Consider the following 22,285-nt stretch of genomic DNA (forward strand, 5'->3'; position numbering starts at 1 on the left):
CCGCTCTTCCTTCTCCTGTTCTAACCTCCTCCCCTCCCTCTTTTCTTCCAACTCCATTTTTGCTATTTCCCACCTTAACAGCCTATCCTCTCTCCTGTCAGCTAACTCGGTTTCTGACAACCCTCTCGATGACACACTGCTGCCCTCCCGTGAGGTTGCCTTGGGGCTGATTGACATCTCACCCACCCCCGGGGAACATTCTGCAGTCCTATCAATGACAGTACCTCTGTCCGATTCCTCCTCTTTCACCGTTCCCTCCTCATTGCGCGCTTCCACCCAAGCCCTCAAACTGGTCTGGAGTTCCCCCTTCTTGGCACCACGCTTAAAGAACACTCCCAATTGTTGACAGAAATCTTTTAGCTGGGCCAATGAATAAGTGTCCAGTTTTTCCAGTGCAAATTCCATTTTGCAAAAGGGCAACACAAGGTTAAGCACACAAAAAGAATAGAGTGGCAAGGGCAACCTGAAGCTACCTCCACCCCACCACCAGGAACAAATTTGGAAAAACAAAAGTAAAAATTAGGAGGGCCGCTAGGAGAAAACTCCAGGTGTAGGCTAGTGGATTACACTCAATTACTACAGAGTAGTTGCAACCACAGTCAAGATCCCACTGCTAGACACCAACTTGTTGGAACCTAAATATGTCAGGTCACCTAGGGTAGCCTGGCCTAGGGTAAAGCAATATCAACAGAGGCACATGTGTAAAGGTTGCAAGCCACCCAGCAGTAATCTAATGCAATAGCACTCAAAAATGACACTACACCAATGTTTGTGTAAAAATACGAGCTTGTTTTATAAAAATATTTTATCTACTCTTCAGTCATTTTACATCTCAATATACTGTACAAATTGGTCAGAAGATTCCAGTTGACATATAACCTCAGTAGAATTTAGTTCAAAAGAAGTTGGTCTTCTACAGTGTTAGGTTTCTCACCCCAGTGGAGGCTCTCTAATTATATCACCAGAACGTCCACAACATTGACACTTCCTCCACTTCAGTTTAACACATTAGAAATGTCCAGGTCTTAGAAACCTGGAAGATTACCTCCCCTTGACAGAGCAACACCCTCCTCGCAAGAGATCAGAAACCCCAAGATGACAGTTTCAAGTTTCAAATGGAATGTTTCTATAGCTCAATTATCACTTGCACATGTGTAAATAAAATGAGGTCACCGTTTCTTCTTCCCCCTCCCCCTCTGTAAAAGAATCTCACACTTCAGCATTCAAGTGTATAACTTTCTGCAATTGCAGGACACTCCCCCAGCACTGTGGAGATTTTCCATAAACGCCTCCCTCTGAGCTTGTTAAACGTAGGCTTGTCTCCGGCTCTCCCGGGCCCTTCCTGACTCAACACGGAGATCCCCAGGAAATAGCGTGTAATGAGGGAGGGTTCTGTCAGGTGATTCCAATAAAGGGCTCAAGAGAACTCCTCCTCCGCTTCTCGTGTGATCCCCTCAGTCAAGCTGTTCTACTCCCTTAAGCCTCCACCTTACTTGATAATGGAGCGGAGGGTGGAGCTGACTCGGTTCCCCTCAGCTCTCCCGCCTCCGCTGCTACTCCGCTCACGAAGCACGCCCTAGACGCCTGGGCTCGCAGGGGGGCGGCGTCTGGGCTGAAGCAATCGGGGTTTCCGGCTCCCGGGCAAGACGCACTACTCACTGTCAGGATGCGAGGCAGCGCAGGCGCGGGTGATTAGTGTTCCCCTCTTGGCGCCGCCTCACTTGCTTGCTCGCCTGCCCTGACACCGCTTCTGGGCCTGCGCTCTCTCTCCTCACCCTGCCGCACTATTGGAGCTGCACAGAGTTGAACGCTCACTTCCTCCTGTGCTCAATGCCGCACAAGCTCCGCTGTCACTCGCCTCTCTACTGCAGCTTCCTGGAGGCGCAGGGCGCCACACCTCTCTCCAATCCGCTTCCACCAAAACGCTGGTAGGTGAAGTTTACCAGGGGAATGTAGGGAGAAGGTCCCAAGCAGGAGCTAGGACAACGGGGGAAAGAGGGGCCAAGGGCTCAAGGGGGGGGGGTCTTCCACCACAGCCCGGCCAATTTCACAGAAGAAGAAGGCGGTTGGGAGGGTTTGGTCAGGGGCCAGAGGGGGAACGTCTTCCCGAAGTGGTTGTCTATCACACGGACAAACTAACTGCTTCCAGTGCGTCCTCCTCCTCACACCACTGCCTCTCTCCTCCAACTCCCTGTACTACACAAAATGGCTCCCTGACCCTTGCCCTTTTATAGCCAAACCACACAGGGTCCAGTAGGGTCCAGAAAGTTCTGGAAGGCCTAATGTTAACCTATGGAGCAGTCTAGGATGTGGCAGTTGGGGACAGTTGGTGGCCACCATTTTGTGAAACTCAGTAAATCCCTGACAGGAATGGCACCTAAACTGAGGTGACTGTTTATGAGGGAAAAAGAGCACCTATCCCCCCAGGCCAACACCATAAAAATCTAGTGGACACAAAAATAAATAAAGGCATGAGGGGCAAAAAGGGGACAAAATAAATAATAAATTGGAGGGACTACGCAAAAAGTCAGACAGGTCTAACACATACATTATAAAATTGTATTAAATTGAAAATTGCAAGAGAGAAAAAATAAAAGTTTCACTTACCTTATCCATCAGAGTGGCTTCGATGCTCTCCAGTCCTTGACTCCAGACTCCTCGGAGTGCGAGGTGATGTCACACAGCCAAATACCTTATCCAATCCAGACACTGCTCTCATGCTATTAACAATGTTAAGGCAGCATGAGTGAAGCCTCTGGATTGGCTGGAGCAGGCTGCCTCAGTGCTCCAAAAGCTACTGAAGGCCTGGGCTTGCTCTCCTACCCAGCTGTCTAAGACACACTCTCACTCCATTCAGCAGAGAGTAAAACATTTAAATGATAATAAAATCATTTTTACCATTTAATTCCTATTGTAATTGCAGCAGTGTGTGGGGGCGTGATGCTCCTCCGCTCCTATGGAGGAACCACTGCTAGTGTTTCCCCTCGGAGGTTTCTAGCGCATGCATCACGTGACATATAATGTTAAACATAGTAGTTCACCCAGGGATAATTATACCTTCTAGTCCGGGTGCAGGAGTAATTCTGCCACCCTCCGCAGTTTGGAAGCCAGGACCTTAAACAACAGCTTCATGTCCACGTTTAGCATTGAAAGAAGTCTATATGAAACCAGATCCTGTGGGTCCTGACCTTGAAGGAATAAGAACTGTGGTCGCCTTCCTCATTGAGGCCAGGAGAACGCCTTGGTCCTTGGCTTGTACAAAAAGCTCAAGTACCCTCTTTAAAATCATGAAGGGTAAAGCCTGATGCATTTCAGCTGGGAGCCTGTCCACACCCGGCGTTTGGCTTCGGGCCCCTCTGCTAGTGCTTGTTTAGGCTCTTCCAGCTTAAGTGGTTTGTCCAAGGACCGCTGCTGCTTCTCTCAGAGCTTGGCAAGTTGGACTTGGCTATGTAGCGGTCCAGAGTGTCCTGTGGGATGATATAAGTCAGGGCAAACTCCAGCTGCGGATACTCTGAGCAGGCACTATTAATTTGGTCCCTAGCCTTTAGGTTAAGGCCTGCAAAAAGATAGCCGAATTTGGCTTATCTCTCAGGGCTCAATTGAGAACAGCCATAAACACGTCATGAAGCATATAATCTTCCTCCCTTGGTGCATGGAGCAGTAATGAGAAGCGAGCAGCAATATGTTTAACCGCTTGAGGATTAAATGAGCACTTTATTGGAAGAAGACAGTTAACTCTTGAACCGGTGAATATTGCGTGTTTCAGTGCATGTTTTTGATTGTTCCCCATTGAGCTTTGAGAGATTATTCTGGGTGTTTAATGATTCAATCCCTATTTACAAGTGTGTCTACTATTTAGGTGGTTGGTAGTCATATAACTACGTCCTAAGGAGACACTTACATTCAGACTGAGCCAAAACAGCGACAAATGCCACCTTCTGGTTAACTGCTGTGATTTATTGTAAAGGGATACCATACCAATTCATGCAACCTTGTTTCTGACTTTCTGAGTATTGAAGACAACCATTTCGAACTGCACAGTGCCTTTGTTCAAATATGTTGTAAATAGAATCACTTCTGAGCACTGCGTTGTCTGCACTATGATCACTCATGTTGCTTTTTGTGATTTTTACGATTGGATTCAATACACATAAGATAGAAATCTCCTTTTATATCATTTATATATATATATATTTATATATATATATTTATATATATCTATATATCATATATATCATATATATAGCAAATTAGATTTTTTTGGGTCCTCGAGTCATATCACCATTGTGTCTGCAATACTTAGACCACCAACCGTGGCACTAACCATCACTCGGTCTATAGCACTCACATTTCCACTGCACTAGAGCTAGTCGACCAGGCTGGAATCCTAAGCGGTAGCTTGGCGTAATCATTGGATCTTATGTGGGTTCAGCAGTAGTTCACTCTTGTCCAGCCCATCAACCTAACTGTCGACCTACTTTCCGGAGAACCTTCCATACCCATATGACAAGTCCATTTGGCTGCCCAAATCCAATCTATTACACATGGGGATACTGGGACAATCCCGTGTTTACAGATTCCCTCCTTGCTAGCAATATCAAGTAGAAAACAAGACCAATTTGATCTCTACTCAGTGTACTATGTGGGCCATCATCCACGCCCAATTAAACCATCACAGGGTTTAATATGATGGCGACATCCGGGATGTCTTTTAAGATGGACTCAGTGTTTGCCCAAAATGTCTTTAATCCAGGACAGGTGAAAAAGACATGTTCCTCATCCGCTTTCATGAAGCCTCATCTTTTACACCTTGGACATGGATGAGTTAAACATTTGGAAACTTTTTGGGGAGTCCAATAAAGCCTATTAATAGTTAAAAAGCGATTTCAATTTAAGTTCACAGGCTTGACGATCGAGTATTACAATTTCAGGGAATTATTCCATATTGATTGCATATCCACCCTCTGAAAAATATCCTCCCAGATCGCATATGGTGCCAACAGATTTTTATCCTCAATGCCCAGCAGCTTCCAATACCAGAGGGCAGCTTACCTCAAATTCCCAGTCCCCTCTTACCTCCAAGTGCGAAGTTGCAAACCAGGAGGAAAGCTGGACATATTTAAACCTGGAGAGGATGCCCCGGGTTGCAGCTTTCAAGGCCTCCCATGGAAGTATCCCCTTCTCTGTCATCAAGTCTTCCAAGACTCTACCCCGGCCTTCTTAATGGAAGATTCAGCTCATCCTTCATACATTATGGGGTGCCAGGAGAATCTCAAATGGGGACGAAATTAGAATAATACCCTATATTGAGTGTCTTCCTCACCTTATACCAGAGGTTCAATGCCAAGATTAAAACCTTTAACCGGACCTTCTTGAAAAAATTGCGAGCTACAAACTTGTACAGGTAACCGCCCTAACCAAACTCCCTTGCCATTTCCTCCAGGAGCTTCCCCCACGTAGAGCTGTCTGTTTTTCTGAATAGCATCTGTATGATTTTAAACTGGAATGCTATACAATAAAGGTTCAGGTCTTGTAGAGCCAAGCCTCCTTTCACAAGCCTTCACCTCAGCTTCTTCCACGCCAACCTTGCCCCGCGGGAGTAACATATAAAATTGGATGTTTTCCCCTGAATCTTGTTGATAATTGATTTTGGGAATGCAATTAAATAGATACATGAATTTGAGTAAAATTGACATCTTAATAAGGTTCACCTGCCCATAAATTGTCAGTGGCAAGTTCTTCCATCTTGACAACATAATTTCCACCTCCTTGGCCACTTTCCTCAAATTATGGGTGGGATTTCCTCCACAGAGTTGACAATGGTTATCCCAAGATATTTTAACTCTGCTGATGCTTTCTCCCTCCACCCATCTAGGTTCAACACAATATTTCTGTCTTAGAACTATTCACTGCATACCCAGAAAAGACACCAAACTCAAATTTTACTCAAATTCACGTATCAATGTTACCTCCACTAAGTTCCACTCCAGATTTATTATATATATATTGGGGATCATCGAGGTTCAGCCCATAAAAACTGACACATACAAACTGAGTCTCCACATCTCAGAACTGCCATAACAAACATGGCAGACCCGTCAGATTTTGATGACATCACCGCCACCCCAGCTCCCCTCCTTATCAAAATAGCCAGATACAATGTACCTATCTGTCCAACTTGATTTCGAAAAGAGGGCTCAACTCTCACTGGGCACTAAATAGGTCTCTAGAAGTATAATTATGTGCGCAGGCTATCCTTTAAAAATCTCATTATTAATCTCTGGCGATTTTTAGTTCTGAGGTTGTTTACATTCCATGATATAAATGAGATCTACCTGCTAGTGCCCATTCTCATCCGAGGTCTGGATCCTATGCAGAGCAAGAGGCCTGTATGTACGCCTGATAACCTTCTGATGTCTAAAACCTATTCTTCATCTCATCCCTTAATCCTAAGAGGATAGACACCAATGATTCTATGAGTGCTCCGTAGTTAGCCCCACTGCTTCTGGAACACTCTGACCACCACAAGCTTACTTCATTGTTTGTCGTGAGAGTCTCAAATCTGTTGTACGTAGGTATCTGGGCTACAGTTCTTAGGTTGTCTGGAGAGCCACTATCCACTTCAGACCCATTGTTCTTATTTTGTGGGTCGGCTTCACTAACTGAAGGCAACTAATACGGAACTTCCATATTAGATTACATCCGGGTTCCCCCCTTTCACTTCTCTATCTTTGCATGATAGAGTTGGAGCCGACAAAACTTTATAAAAGGATTTTAAAGAGTGGGTTACCTTAATGTGCAGGGGCAGGATTTTTCTACCTCTACCTCGTGGGCTCTTTCCAGACAATTTTGCAGTTTTTCCTAACTTCCCAGATTTTCCCTCTCTGGACTCCAATTCCACATCTTTACTATAAAGGTAGTTTACCCCACACCTTGTCTTCTTAGTACAACGGGCTGCATAAATTGAGGGGCATTCGTAACCAGGGCTTACCCTCAACATTGTTGTAGTAGCGGTTGTTGCAGCTCTGGTATGTAAAGTGTACGTTAAGACCTTACCACACACTTTAGAAGACTTCTCTGGAGGTAAATCACTCCTCTAATGGACGCCCGAAACTTCTTCCTCTGCGCTTAGAATACTCTTTAACCTCCTTTGCAGGGGCCAGAAAACACCTTGTGGCACCTTGTGCTCAAACACATCTACATCCTGTGGGAGGCCCTCCTGAGCCCCCTTCTGACCTGTGCTGTCTCTGCCTTCACTGACCCAGACCTGGATGGAAGAAGCCCCACACCTCTGCAGCTCCCTCACAGCTGCTTCCCAGTGTGGGATCAGCCCAGCCCTACAGCTCGCCAGAGCCAAGGACGTACCAAGGGGGCGCTGAGGCAGACACATCAAGGATAGCAGTCACAGAGCGTGGCTGTAGCCGCCATGCACTGGGAGGTGCTGGGGGGGGGAGAAAGGAGAAACTGCAGATGCCTGAAAAATACTCTCCTCCCGGTATCTTATGGCCATTAGCTGGCAACCGCCTTGTTCCCATGAAAATTAGATGTGGTATATGATCAGTATTTAAATAATTAGGAGGATCCTTCATAGATACTAATGAGGTTCCCATTGAGAAAAGAGTCTCATGGGGCAATTGTCTTCAGTAATACATGGATACTCTCGTCCAGGTGGGCCTTTAGGGTTGTCCTGTACTTTCATATGCTCCCCTCTGCCCAGCGCTTACTCACCTGACTGCTGTTCCCGCAAAGCAGCGCAAACTCTTCCGAGTCTCCATGCCACTGTAGGCTGCTCTGCACCACGTGGCTCGAAAGTCTGCACTAGGCTCTCCACTCTTCACACATATTACAGCACAGGAGGGGGGTTCTCTAGGCACAGTGGAGATTGGATTACCACTAGCTGCTGTCCATGATTATGAAGGATTGCTTAGGAGCAGTTGGAGTGACGTGACTTTACCTCCTGTAATCAGGGCCGGACTGGGAACTCAACCAACCCTGGCAATTCAGTTGGAACTGCCCCGGGGTGGGGGTGAGGGTGGGTGCTAGTGAGAAGCACTGCTGCTGCTTTTGTTAAAAGGGCTACATTATTGCAGCACTGCTGCAAAACCAGCCCCCAGAAACTAAACGGACCCCAACACTCAAAAACCGACTCCCACCCTTCTGGCACACTGGGAAAACGCCCGGTGCCAGTTACAGCCGATCCGGCCCTGTCTGTCATCCATCATGCTTGGCCATGCCCCTTGGTACATTTTCAAGCCAATTTCCAGTCACAGCATAATCATATATTAATGGAAAGTACGTTTTTGGATAGGGGTATTAGGGCCAAGTTGAAGTAAAGTAAATTTGAGGTTTTGGTATTGATTGTTTGAATTTTATGATATTGTAAAACATGTTTTTTGTACTCTATATTTTTACGAGCTATCCTTTTTTCATTCCTGGTTTCCTGATAAAAGGGAAAGAATGATGCATTTCCAGGGTAAGGGAAAGTACCAGGTCTCCATCTCAGATTGTAGAGACTTGATTGTTTTTATTAGGACAGATTGTTTATTATGTGTATTGTTTACTGCATTCTTCTATTTTTATCGGTTCAGTTTACAAATCCTTTAGTTGGAATCCCCTGCCCTGTTCACTTATCATTTTATTTGTTAATATCTGAACTGTGTTATGCTTTTGAATGGACCTCTTCATTCTTTCCATGGGAAGCCTTGTGGGAAGCCAGCTGCACAAAACCAATCAAGAGTTATTAAAAATGGTATGAATTAATTTGTCTCTGCTCATTTCCTATTAAAAGAGCTCTGCCATAGGAATAATCTGCTTCCCTACCCATTCTCTCAATAATTTAAGGTCAAACCATCACTTTAGGAGAGTCACTCTTCACTGTAGGTCCAGTGGCATAGAGTTTCCGCACATTGGGTGTAGCACTTAAACCTTCTCATGTAAGAGCATCATAACATAATCAACATGGGTGCTAAGCATCTGCGAATGTACGACTAATATCAGAGTGTGCTATATTCTATAGTGGAAATTGAAAAAGACATATGACTACATAACACTTGATTTGTTTACATTATGCATAACATGTCCTGTCCTTACATCTACAAATGAAAAAAGTGACCCAGCATGAGGTGGTGAAGTGCCTGCTAGCATGTGAGAATTTAGGGCCATATGTACATTTACCGATTCTAAAATACCGAATTTTACCGATTCGGTATTTTAGAATCGGTAAATGCAATATAGCAAAAAAATGGGAAAACATTACTGACTCAGAGGCCCATAGGAAAGAATGGCAATTACTGAATCAGTAAATACCGATTCGGTAAAATGGGGGACACATTCAAGGGTGCCAGGGTGTCACTTTGACACCCTGTTGCTCCCCTGAACCGTGCTTGTGTGCCGATGTGGCACACATACATGGCCTAAGGGCATGTATGTCTGCCACATGGCACAGTTGAAAATGCACAGATTTGCATTTTCTAAGGTATTCATTATTTACCACCAACTTATAGTTGGTGGTAAATAATGAATACCTTTGAAAATGCAAATCTGTGCATTTTCAACTGTGCCATGTGGCAGACATATAGTTATAGTTAGTGGTAAATAACGAATCCTAAAATAGGAAAAGCACTCATTTCAGCGCTCCCTGCATTGCAAATTCGGTAATTTACCGATTCGGTATTTTAAGGGATCGGTAATTTACCGATTCCTTAAAATACAGAATCAGTAAATTAACGAATTTGCAATTTTGGCCACCTACATCTCAGTAGCCTAATACCGGGCGGTAACAGCAGAAATTCTGTAATTTCGGTCGTTACTTACCGGTATTGGGCGACCTACATCTGGCCCCATGTATTTCGTAATGGACCAAATCGCTATTTTGGTCCATTAAGAAATGCTAGATTGCCTTTCCATATGTACAAAGGCAGAAAGAGAATTGCAAAATGTAATTTCTACCCAGTAGAAAACATATTTTGTGATTCCCTAAATAGGAAATCACAAATAGGCATTTCCTATTTGCGATTTTTTAAGCACATGTACAAAGCATTTCCTGAATGCAAAATGGGCATTTAGAAAATGCTATTATCATAGACTCCAAGTTGATGGTCACCATGTACATTTTTTAAAAAGCACCCAAAATGCATTTTTTAAAGTGCCATGTAGTTCACAAAGGCCCATAGTGCATTTGTGCACTTTACATGTGCACCACTGTATTTTGGGTGCATCAAGGGGGGGCCTTAGGCCCTTAGGCACCCTAGGTTATTAGGAAATCGTACATTTTGAAATGCAAAACCATTTGTACCTAAGGAAACCTAAAAATAAAAAACGTTTTCCCTGTCAGTTCTTATTATACATTCAGTGATTACTATACCAAAAGTACAAGAGTCACCAGTTTGATTATTACAGCGGACTCACTAAACATTTGGGCAGAAGACAGGCCAGTGGACTAAAGCATCGTATTTTGGGTTACTGTACATATTAACATCACTTCCAAAATTGTATTTAAAAAACTTTTTATTCAAAATAGAATTTGAATCTTGAACCTGGGACCTCCCTAGTGGTTACAATCTAATTCACAATTAAAAAAGCGTTTTGGTACACTTGATAAAAAATCCTTACAACAAATTAAAACAATGTAAAGAAAACAACAGTCGACGAGGCGTTTCGGTGTGCATTAGTTTCCACCTTCATCAGGACATTAACATTTCTTTATTACAATCTAGATGTGAAAAACAGATTCTTTTAGCTAACATCTATTTATTACAGACCCAATTTCATTTTCTGCCTACACATTTATTAACTATTATATTTTAACCCATAGTTGTTATGATTTATATAGCTCATTGCTATGACTACTTCTTTATTTTGAATAGCTGGAGGTATATTCTCAGTCTATACGGTATCTTCATTTTGTACAGCTAGAGACATATTCTCAGTCTATATAGTTTTCACAGTTTTCACAGTTTCACCCTACTGCGACATTCTTGGTAAAATCTGTATTTCATACCTTATTCAATCTAGTAGGCTATATCTTTTGATTTTCATAGTCCTGGATCCCCTTCACTATTTCACTTCCTGGTTCTGGGGAAGTCAAAGCCTTAAAAATAAAGGCAGATAAAGGTATAAATTATATAAGGCTCTATTCATTCTGTGATCGTTATCACCCACCTAGGTCACCCACTCTTAGTTTATTACCTTATTTTGAGGGACTTCACTTCTTGGTGTGTGTTGGAGCCACAGTGCTATTATTTGTTGATAATCTATTCCGGTGGGTTTATTCTTTGTTTCATCAATACTTTGTTTCGATATGGAGATATGGAGATAGTCTATTTATCAATTTAGACTTTAGTGTCTGAAAATATAGAATGATTACAATGATTCAGACTTTTTCTTCTCCTCATATTGTTCTTTATCATTTGTAATCTGGTTAGAAATCTCTCTTGCTCGTCTTCATATTGTAGTTACTTTGTCTGTACCATAGTTATAAAATTAATTAAATGAAGTACGCAACCAAACTACAATACTAAGCGGTTACCTCGCATTATTATACCTAATGTAGAACTGAGAATGCGTGCTACCCACTCTCAAATGACACCACCGTAACGTGGTTAATAAAAAACATCTTTTCTATGCGGCGGTGTTTTTCAAGGGCTGTCTTATGCCGCCTACTTATTACCAGTATACTCCGTAGTGAGAGAAATACTCTCCATGTTAGGGCGGTGTAAAGCGGGGTATCCATTCTATCATTTCTAGGTCAAAAAGACTCGACGCATTTTAAAAAAATCCTCTACAAAAATGTATAATCCCGTACCTCCTATTAGATTGGCGGCCTCCCTGCTCCAACGTACACTCCAGAAGTCTTGTTAGGGGCCAGTTGTATTAGTCGTCTTTTTTATACTCTCATGGTTAATGGATACCCGGAAGTTAATCGTTATATAACGTATATTTTATTTTATAAAAAAACTAATGTTTTATTATGTTCGGTGCGATATTATTTAAACCCAATGGTTATTTATTTATTACCGCATTTCTGCAGTTTTGCCCAAAGTGTTCGTATAACGAACCTATCATTGGTTTCCGCCATCTTGGATCGGGCAGCTGATTTTACTACTACCGGGGGTTTTTAGAAGGATTTGACTAACATGTATTTTGTATATAGTCTGCTTCCATTCTCCTATTTGTAATACAGTATAATTTATGTAGCTTACAATATTGTTAAGGTTTCACTGTATTTACCAATGGTATTTAAATCGCAGTCTCGTTATTAATGGCCGCCATCTTGGATTGGGCGGATGGTTATACTGGTATTTCGGAGAAAGGAATATCGCTTATCATCAGATAGTCTTATTGTTTGATCAACAATTCCACACTTTCTTGCAGAATGTTTTAGTTAAAGTATTCAGTTAGTAAAGACTACATACGTCAAATCCCTTTAAACATTCCATTTAAACTGCGTACATTTCAAAATAAGGTTTAATTCAAATTTTAACAACGTTATCAGTTATCATGTGCAGACAGCTTTGTTCAATATTAATAATGATTTACATTTACTCAATAGCGATCTTTGTGCCTTGCATGATTTACACCGAATTATATACTCATCGTAAAAATGTAGAATTATAAGATTGCGAACTCCTCGTAATTTACTTATTGTGAATCAAACTCAATCAAGTTTTTCAAAATTGGCAACTTTCTCGATCGTTATGTTAGGTGCTATTCCTATTCATTTGAAACAGTAATTGGATCATTCTTGTGAGTGTATTACACAAATAAACTAACAACAGCCTACAATTTGTGTGCCCTTTATGTTATAACACATTATATTAAATAATATTCCAGTTCATTTCAAATAATGGTTGAATCTTTCTTGTAAAAACATTGCACAAATCAGATACATGCTGGCTTAAGTTTGTGTGCCCTCTGTATTCTAACATATTATTGCTGTCACTCATTGGGCATCCCATGTTACTATAACCATAAAGCATACATATTTACTGGTTATTTCACCTTTTGTGTTACATAATGTTTGTCCTTCTCAGACTGTTACTCATTGGGCATCACATATATTAGTATAACTCTTAAACATAAACATTCACTGTTTCTTACGTCTTTTAGACTGCATTCATATGTCGTTCTCTGATCTAACATTTTTAAGCCGCTACTATTGCTGCCACTAATGTTACTGCAGGACATTTTCTTTCTGCTGATCAGTTTAGTATATCTGCTGTGTGTCACTTCAAGTACAACAAATCATTTTCAGTATTCTATTTGATTAGGTTTGCTGTATACTATAGACGGGACTCATAGTTGACATTCTCAGTATAGGAATGGGGAGATAGGCACTTCATTAAATTAATCTCTCCCATTCCTCTTTATTGTTGAGACCATTTTTATGGGTATTGAAATAGGACATATAAAATTGTTCCCAGTTTTTTCCTTTTTACAAAGCTGTTCCCACCTCGTATGCTGTGTTCCATAATTTCAACCCCACACCATTTGAGATCTTCTATTTTATGGCTTTTAGATATCCAATGCTCTACAAGGGGTGCTGTCAGTTTTTTTGTTCTGATGGCCGATTTATGTTCTGTTATTCTTGTCTTGAGTTCACAGGACGTTTCTCCTATGTATCCCTTATTACAAGGACATATAATTAAATAGATTGCATCCTTGGACTTACAATTAATGAAATGCTTTATTTTGTGTGTCACCTCATGATATTTGACCACATCTCCTTTAATCAAGTGGTTACAGTTTTTACACATGCAGCAGGGGAAATTGCCTACTGGGAGTGGTGCGTTGTTAATACTAGTTTGTCTTAGTCCTTTATCCTCTCTGTACGTGTGTACTAGTCTGTTCCTGATGGTCTTATTTCGTCTAAAGCTAAACATTGGTTTAGCTGGTGCCTCGTTTCCTTTTTCATTCAGAAGCGACCAATTTCTAATGATTATATTTTTTACCTGATTGCTGGCACTGCTAAAATTAGTTACAAAAATAAGTTGTTGAATATTTTTTCTCTTATTCTCTGTTTTATCACTGAATAAAGAATCTCTGTCGTCGTAATATTTTGCTCTTTTGTAGGCTTGTCTTATTTATTTTCTTGGATAGCCTCTACTATGTAACTTATGTGTCAGCACATCTGCATGTCGATTAAAATCTTTGATGTCTGTACAGTTACGTCGTATCCTCAAATACTGGCCGAAGGGAATGTTGTTCTTTTGACTATTGGGGTGATTGCTTTTGTAGTGCAGCATAGTATTACGATCAGTAGGTTTAGTGTACAGTTCAACTGGTAGTTTTCCATCTATGTGTTTGATTTTAATATCTAAAAAATCTACACTCTCTTTAGCAAAATTAGAAGTAAATTTCAGGTTGACGTCTCCAAGGTTATGAACTCATTTAGTTCCTCAATGGTCCCTGTCCATAGGAAGAAAACGCTGTTGATATAACGGTACCAACATGGTGCAGAGATGTTGAAGACTTGTCTGTCGTCAAAGGCCGCTACATACAGACAGGCCAAACTGGGAGCACATGTGGCTCCCATGCTGGTACCTTTGACCTGTCTGTAGTAGTCAGTCTTGAACATAAATATGTTGTTTTTCAATATAATCTCCACACATTCTACAATAAACTTGGAGTGAGAATACAGATCTTGTTCCTAACATCTCGATGGTATCATCCTGAGGGATGTTTGTATAGAGGGCCTCTATATCCAAGGTTACTAGCCATTGGTTGTTGCTATTGTAAGGAAGATGTTCAATGTTCTTAATCATATCGGTTGTGTCCTTCACATATGCCTTTTGGCGGACAACTAGCGGTTGTAGGAATTTGTCCACATACTTACTCATTGGTTCTGTGGCTGAATCTATACTAGAAACTATTGGTCTCATTGGGGGATTGTGTAAGTCTTTGTGTACTTTAGGCAAACCATATATTGCCGGAATTCTTGGACTTAAGTTCTTTAAAAAATGTAATTCATCGCTACATATAACGTTGTCCTCCTTGGCAAAATCCAAAAGTCTACTGATCTTTCCAATTAAATCATTCCATTCTGTTCTATTTGACTTGCAGTAATGTAGGGTATTATTAAGTAAAAGGAGCATCCTATTGTTGTAGTCCTCTGTGTCCATTATAATGATACTACCGCCCTTTCTCCAGGTTTAATAGTCAGATCTTTATTATTTCCTAAATTATTTAGGGCTATTCTTTCTTCCTGGCTAAGGTTGTTATGCCAATATTGTTTTTTGGACAATAATCCATCAATATTGTTATTGACCACTTTTTCAAAGAGGACAATGTTTTTATTCACTAGACTAAGGGATGGTGTCCAATTGGACTTAGGTTTAAGACCAGACTTGTTGGATGATTGTGTATCCGGGCATTCTTTATTTTTTTTTAAATCATGTAATCTAATTTTTCTATAAAAACTCTGGAGATCTCTTTCGAGACTGTACTTGTCAACCTGGGTGCATACTGCGAACCCTAATCCCTTCTCTAATACCTTGTTTTCATCTCTAGTGAGCAATTGTTGAGAAAGATTAATTATACGATCCTTAGGGGCACTTCACAGGGGCGCCTCCCCATGCCCCCAACGCTAATACACATCACTCGCTCTCATACAGGGCTGCCTGACCTTAAGATGGCCACCATCCGGGACATCTCTGTACCAAAGAAAAGGGTCCTGATTCTCCAGTTCCAACACTACTCTTGGACCTGACTCAACCTCAATATTTGAGCAGGGTTCAGGGTCCTGTTCTACCCATTTCAGACTCTTCTACCAGCTCAAAGACTTTAACTCTGGGAAGATAAGCCCACTCAGGTCAGCAATCTGACCAGGGAATCCGGGCTGACTAAGACACTAACATCAGCGTATCTATCTCTCCCAGCCTAGAAACCTCAGAGGCTCCAAGTGGCAGTGCCTCCTCCAGTACCCGCAGTAGACTACCCACCTACAAGATTCAACGGGCCTCTTCCTCCAGGGACCTGTCCCCAACCTACCCAACAACACGCCCGTCTTCCTATGACACAGCTCGCCCCAGGGCAAGGCTGACCCCCGTTCTCTGACTCCTAATATCCCCAGGACCGCGGCGCTAACCCCCTACACCACTGGACAGCCCTCCCCCACCCCTTTCGTGTACTCCGACCACACCCCGCGCAACCATCCCCGTGACACTATTCCCCCTGCGCATTCCCGCTACCTCTACCACACGTCTACCTCTACACCGATCCTACCCCTCTCCTACCCCGGAGGTTTCGCCTCCCCCTCAGCCCAGCTAAGATGCCACCGACCGCACAACCAGACACGCATCTCTGCCCTTCCTATAATCACCTCTCTCCCCAAGGGCAGAACACCTTCGCTATAACGTTCCCACACAACCTCTCCTTCAAAGCAAAAAAACGCTTCAAAAAGAATATTATTAGGCTACACCCCGAAACGCTAGTTGTTGACACTTACCACTGCACAACCAGAGGACAGAGGAAAATGGACCTCATTTTCCACACCAACAGACCTGACGTTTGGGCAACCACCTTCTACTCATTCCTCCCCGTCTCCAAAACCACCTTCACCGAACATAATCGCAAACTAACCATCGCCCCTCTGATCCAGCAATCTCTGACCGGAGACATCTCCATCACCATCTATGTGAATGGCACCATTCTAATTCAGGCGAAAGACGAGAACCTAGAGTTCTTCGACTCTCTCTTCCCCACTCTCAAGATGGCTACTATCCATTACCCCCACAAAATCACCCCCTCCCCACCTACTAGCGCCGTACTAACTCCCAGTCCACAGAGCAGGTTCCCGCCACCCCGACAGCCCCTCACTACTCTACTTAGTCAATCCACCAAACAGACGTCACCATCAGCCCCAGCTCCCCCTATTTCCCAACTGCCGTCCTCCACCCCACACTCCCAACCTCTCACTATCCAGCCATCCTCTCATCCCCAAAGGACCTCCAAACCCCCTCTCCCCAGCTCCCAAAACACCCCTAGCTACCAATCCGTCGCCCTTAGAGATCCACCCCAGTTTCCCCAACCTTCCTTGCTCTCCCACGCTACCAAACCTGCATCCTCTCCCTCCCCAGCTCCCCCTTTCCCCCTACCCCCGTCCTCCCCAATCACTCCCTAACTTCAAGTACTCAGCCCCCCACTCATCCCCAAAGGAACCACACCCCCCTCACCCCAGTTCCCAAACCACAACTAGCACTCAGCCCCTTCCCCGTAGAGATCCTCCCCCCACAGAGATCCTCCCCTCCTCTCCCCCTCACCCGAGATGGCGCATCGCCTCAACCTTATTGAGGCGCAGATCGCGACCCTGATCCTAGGCCTGAAAGAAACCCTATCTGCCCTAGGGAATCTCCAGATGCCCTCCCCTCCGTCCCCTCCACTCCACATCCCTCCTCCCCCCCCCAGGAATGACTATCCCAACACCATCCAGGTTCACCCACACCCAGGTTTCCTGCATCCTCGCACTAAGGGCCTGACGGAACCACGAACAATCATTCCCAGAAGAACTACCAACTCCCTCTCTCCCCAGGAAGTGAGCGCACTCATCGCCTCGTACGAACTCCCCCCGAACCAGTCAGCCCAGGCTCCACTCACGAACTCGACTCTCACCTCTTCGATACAAGTCATCACCGGAGTAGGTAGAAACCCCACCCAACAGAGCCACGAGACCTCCACCGTTTCTTTCCTCCATACCCAGAGCCAAACCCGACAAGATAAAAGCGAAAGAAGACTCCCCCCCATGAACTGTATGCTTATCAACAGCCGGTCCGTAGTCAAACATGCAACGGAAATAGCCAAAGCCATCCTCTCCCATGACCTGGATGTAGCCTTCATCACGGAAACATGGCTAAACACCCTATCTCTCCCCATTCTGGACATGCTGGTCCCTCCCGGTTTCTCAATCATCCTCAAAGACAGATCCCTACACAAAGGTGGGCATAGCAATTATCCACAAAAATGACCTCTCCATCTCCGAAGCTCCCTCCGGCCTGCACAGTTCCTTTGAATGCATGTCGGTCAACATCAAATCTCAACGTCAGAGCTCACGTCAATGCCCTCTCCTATACCATCCCCCAGGCAACTCCAACGAATTTAGAACTCAACTGTCGGATCTCATCACCCAATCAGCTCTTAACAGCGATGACAATCTAATTGTAGGCGACCTCAACCTCAGATGGAACGAATCCAATAACCCGCTGATTCAATCTCTCAACTCCCTTCTGCAAGCCAACGATCTGATCCAACACTGCTCAGAGGAAACGCACTACAGAGGAGCGACCCTGGATGCCATCATTGCGAACAAAAATGCAATCTCGATTGATCACATCATCCCGGTGGACTGGTCAGACCACCACATCATTCTCTTTCATATTACTCAGCCGGCCCTATCCATCCCACCCAAGCCCACCCTAAGTGGGTCAGGAACACTTCCAGAATCCCATGAGACAAGCTAGAAGAAGGTTTCAGCTCACTCCTCCCGAACACGAAGGAGTCCCTCTCAACCTCAGATCTCACCTCACTCTACCATTCCAACCTCGAGCTCGCTCTGGATCAGCTAGCACCTCTGAAATTAAAAAAACCCAGAAGCATCCCCTCCAGGTCTTGGTTCTCGACTGACATTAATGAGGAAAGAAGACATTTAAGATCCTTGGAAAGAACCTGGAGGACCAACCCTACCACCCTCCATCGGGACCAACTCAAGACAGCTCGCAAAAACTCTTATACCCACATCAAAATCAAAAAGTCATCCTTCTTCTGCTCCGCCCTAGATAACGCCAAAAACCGCCCCAAAGAACTCTTCGTCATCATCAGGAATCAAACTTCCATCCCTAAGGCAGCCAACCTAGTAGCATCCAAGACCCTGTGCGAAAACTTTGCTAGTTTCTTCAATGAAAAAATCGCCAAAATTGATCGCTCATTCAGCACGAATCCTACACCCAACCTCAACCCCCCAGTAACCCCGTCTATCCGCTTGTCATCCTTCCAGCCGATTAAGGAAGAATTGATAAGCAATCTTATCGCTGCCGCTAAACCCTCATCTCATTCCCTCGATCAACGGCCCTCGAGGCTGACAAAGGATATGAAACTCACTCTAGCCCCAATCTGGGCCAAGATCATCAACAGCTCCTTGAAAGAGGGCTTCATCCCCGACTGCCTCAAACTGGGGCAAGTCACACCTCTTCTAAAAAAAACCTGGCCTTGATCTTACTGACCTGAACAACTTCCGCCCGGTCTCAAACCTTCCGTTCCTAGCCAAAATTCTTGAAAGATGCGTGCTTGCACACTTAACCCCACATCTGGAGATTTCCAATCTATTGGACCCGCACCAATCAGGGTTCAGGAAGGGCTGCAGCACCGAAACCGCAATCCTAAATGTCCTAGATGATCTGCACACGTCACTCGACTCCAACCAATGCAGCCTTCTCATCCTCCTTGACCTCTCGGCTGCGTTCGACACTGTGGATCATTCCCTCCTACTTAATGCCCTCCGAGAGAGAGAGGGCATCGGAAAGCCAGTCTTAAAATGGTTCTCCTCTTTTCTTAACAACCGCACCCAAAAAATAAAGATCAACAGCTTTGAATCGGACCCCCTCCCCGTCAGCAGAGGAATCCCCCAAGGGTCAGTACTCTCTCCACAACTCTTCAACATCTACATGGAACCCCTCACCTCACTTCTAAGGAACTCCAACATCCCATTCCATCTCTACGCAGATGACACACAACTATATTTGAAAACCACCTCGATAGCAGACATTCACAGACTAAATGCGACACTCTTGGAGGTCCAACAGTGGCTCACAGCCAACCACCTCAAACTGAATGAAGAAAAAACAGAAGTTCTCCTAATATCGAATAAAGATGAAAACCTACAAATAGTGGAATGGTTCAAAGCCTTAAATGCTCTCAATGTCTCTCTGACACCAACAAACTCTGCAAAATCCTTAGGAATCACCCTCGACTCCAAACTGGACATGAACAAACACATCTCTAAAACCGCCAAAAGCGCATTCCTGAACCTGAAACTACTATACAAAATGAAACCCTTCCTCCCCCCCAAAGACCTGAAACAGGCACCCAGGCACTTGTGCTTTCCAGAATAGACTATGGCATCGCAGTGCTGACGGGAACTGCCAAGGCGCACCTGGGACCTCTCACCTCCACCCTCAACGCAGCAGCAAGAATAGTCACAGGAACAAAGAAATTTGACCACATCTCCCCAGCACTCAAATAACTGAAATGGCTCCAGATTGTCCAATGAGCCAACTTCCGCACAGCTTGCCTCACTCATAAAGCCCTGCATACAGGCAAACCGAAATACCTGGCTTCCAAATTCAAAAGGGCGGGTCAGTCCAGGAGCCTCAGAAGCTCCAACACACTTTTACTGATCCCTCTGAAATCACAGAAACGAAAAACCTCAAATACATCCTTTGCGGGGAATGCCCCCAGGATCTGGAACTCCATCCCCCCATATCAGAATGACTGCCTCCTTCCCGCAATTCAAATCGCTACTCAAAGCCTTCTTCCTTGAACACTCTGGTGCCTAAGGAGAACCTCATACGTGACGGTGAAAGTCCGCTTTCTATCGGAACCCAGAACCGGTTGATTCACTCCAGATCACCGTCCATTATTCCGCTCAAGTTACTGTTGCACAGACTCTATTTCCTGCTTGTTGTTGTTTTATCTGTATTTGCTGTGAAGCGCTCTGATACCTCCGGGTCCAGCTAGCGCTATACAAAACTTCAATAAATAAATAAAATAGCTGCCTTATTTTCTAATCCCACATTCCCTGGCTTCTTGTCCTCATATATGGGCGTTTCTGTTGTGGGTAGTTCCCCCTTCCTCGTCCCTTCCCTCGAGGTTGGTTGGTATTTTGGTGGCGTTGATCTAAAAAAGAAAGGGAGTCTCTACTTGTACCCGCTGTTTGGTCATTACTTTGTTTTTTTCTTGTCCGTTCTCATTCTCGGACTATGTGCTGGTATAGGACGTATCTAAGAAGGTTACTCGCTTCTTAGGATAGTTTCTCCTATGTTGTTGCCAATTGTTACGGGGAAAGGTCTCTCCTCTCGGTCTGTCAAAGTAATCTTTCTGTGTATAGGGGTATACAAATTCAAAGTTGTAGTTAGCCACATCTTTTCTGAATTTATTAGATTTTTTGTTGCATAAGCAATCCCTATGCCCACTAATGTCGGTTTGTATGTACTCTAGTTTTTTCTTGGCGTCATCTGGTGCTGTATTATCTCTCAATCTATTTTCAAGTTCTTCTATTTCTTTCTTCTCTATTATTAGAATCTCGTTAGCAGTCTCGATGATTAGCAACATCCAGTCGCGACTGCAACGGTTTGCGATCAGTGTCCAGTTCTCAATGAACTTTGCATGTCTAATAAAGATACCAGGTTCATTCTTAACCTGTAAGCCCCTGGGGATTATCCCCTTCTTACAATATTCAATTAGGAAATCAGAGTGTAATTCTGTCCTTATGGCCTCTTTTTTATTGTTCCACAATTCTTTCCATTTCTCTTCATCCCCATTGGATGTTGAGACAGAGGTGACATTTTTTGATGTTCCGTTTAATATTTTGTTGAACTGTTCCTCTGAAAATCCATATGTATTTAAAGTGTCCATTATTAATTAGGACAACTTCTTCCTATATTGATAAAGGGTGTGATGAATTTAATGTCACACTTCCCAGCTAAAAAGCTGTACTGTTAGACCAAAAACATGAGGAAGCTACCCCTATAAGTTATACAGGGAGGGGGTTAATGCAGACTTCTAAAAAAAAACTTTTTCCCTGTCAGTTCTTATTATACATTCAGTGATTACTATACCAAAAGTACAAGAGTCACCCGTTTGATTATTACAGCGGACTCACTAAACATTTGGGCAGAAGACAGGCCAGTGGACTAAAGCATCATATTTTGGGTTACTGTACATATTAACATCACTTCTAAAATTGAATTAAAAAAACTTTTTATTCAAAATAGAATTTGAATCTTGAACCTGGGATCTCCCTAGTGGTTACAATCTAATTCACAATTAACTAATTTTAGCAGTGTCAGCAATCAGGTAAAAAATATAATCATTAGAAATTGGTCGCTTCTGAATGAAAAAGGAAAAAGGAAACGAGGCACCAGCTAAACCAATGTTTAGCTTTAGACGAAATAAGACCATCAGGAACAGACTAGTACACACGTACAGAGAGGATAAAGGACTAAGACAAACTAGTATTAACAACACACCACTCCCAGTAGGCAATTTCCCCTGCTGCGTGTGTAAAAACTGTAACCAC

This window comes from Lissotriton helveticus, chromosome 8, assembly GCF_964261635.1.
Source record: "Lissotriton helveticus chromosome 8, aLisHel1.1, whole genome shotgun sequence".
NCBI lineage: Eukaryota > Metazoa > Chordata > Amphibia > Caudata > Salamandridae > Lissotriton > Lissotriton helveticus.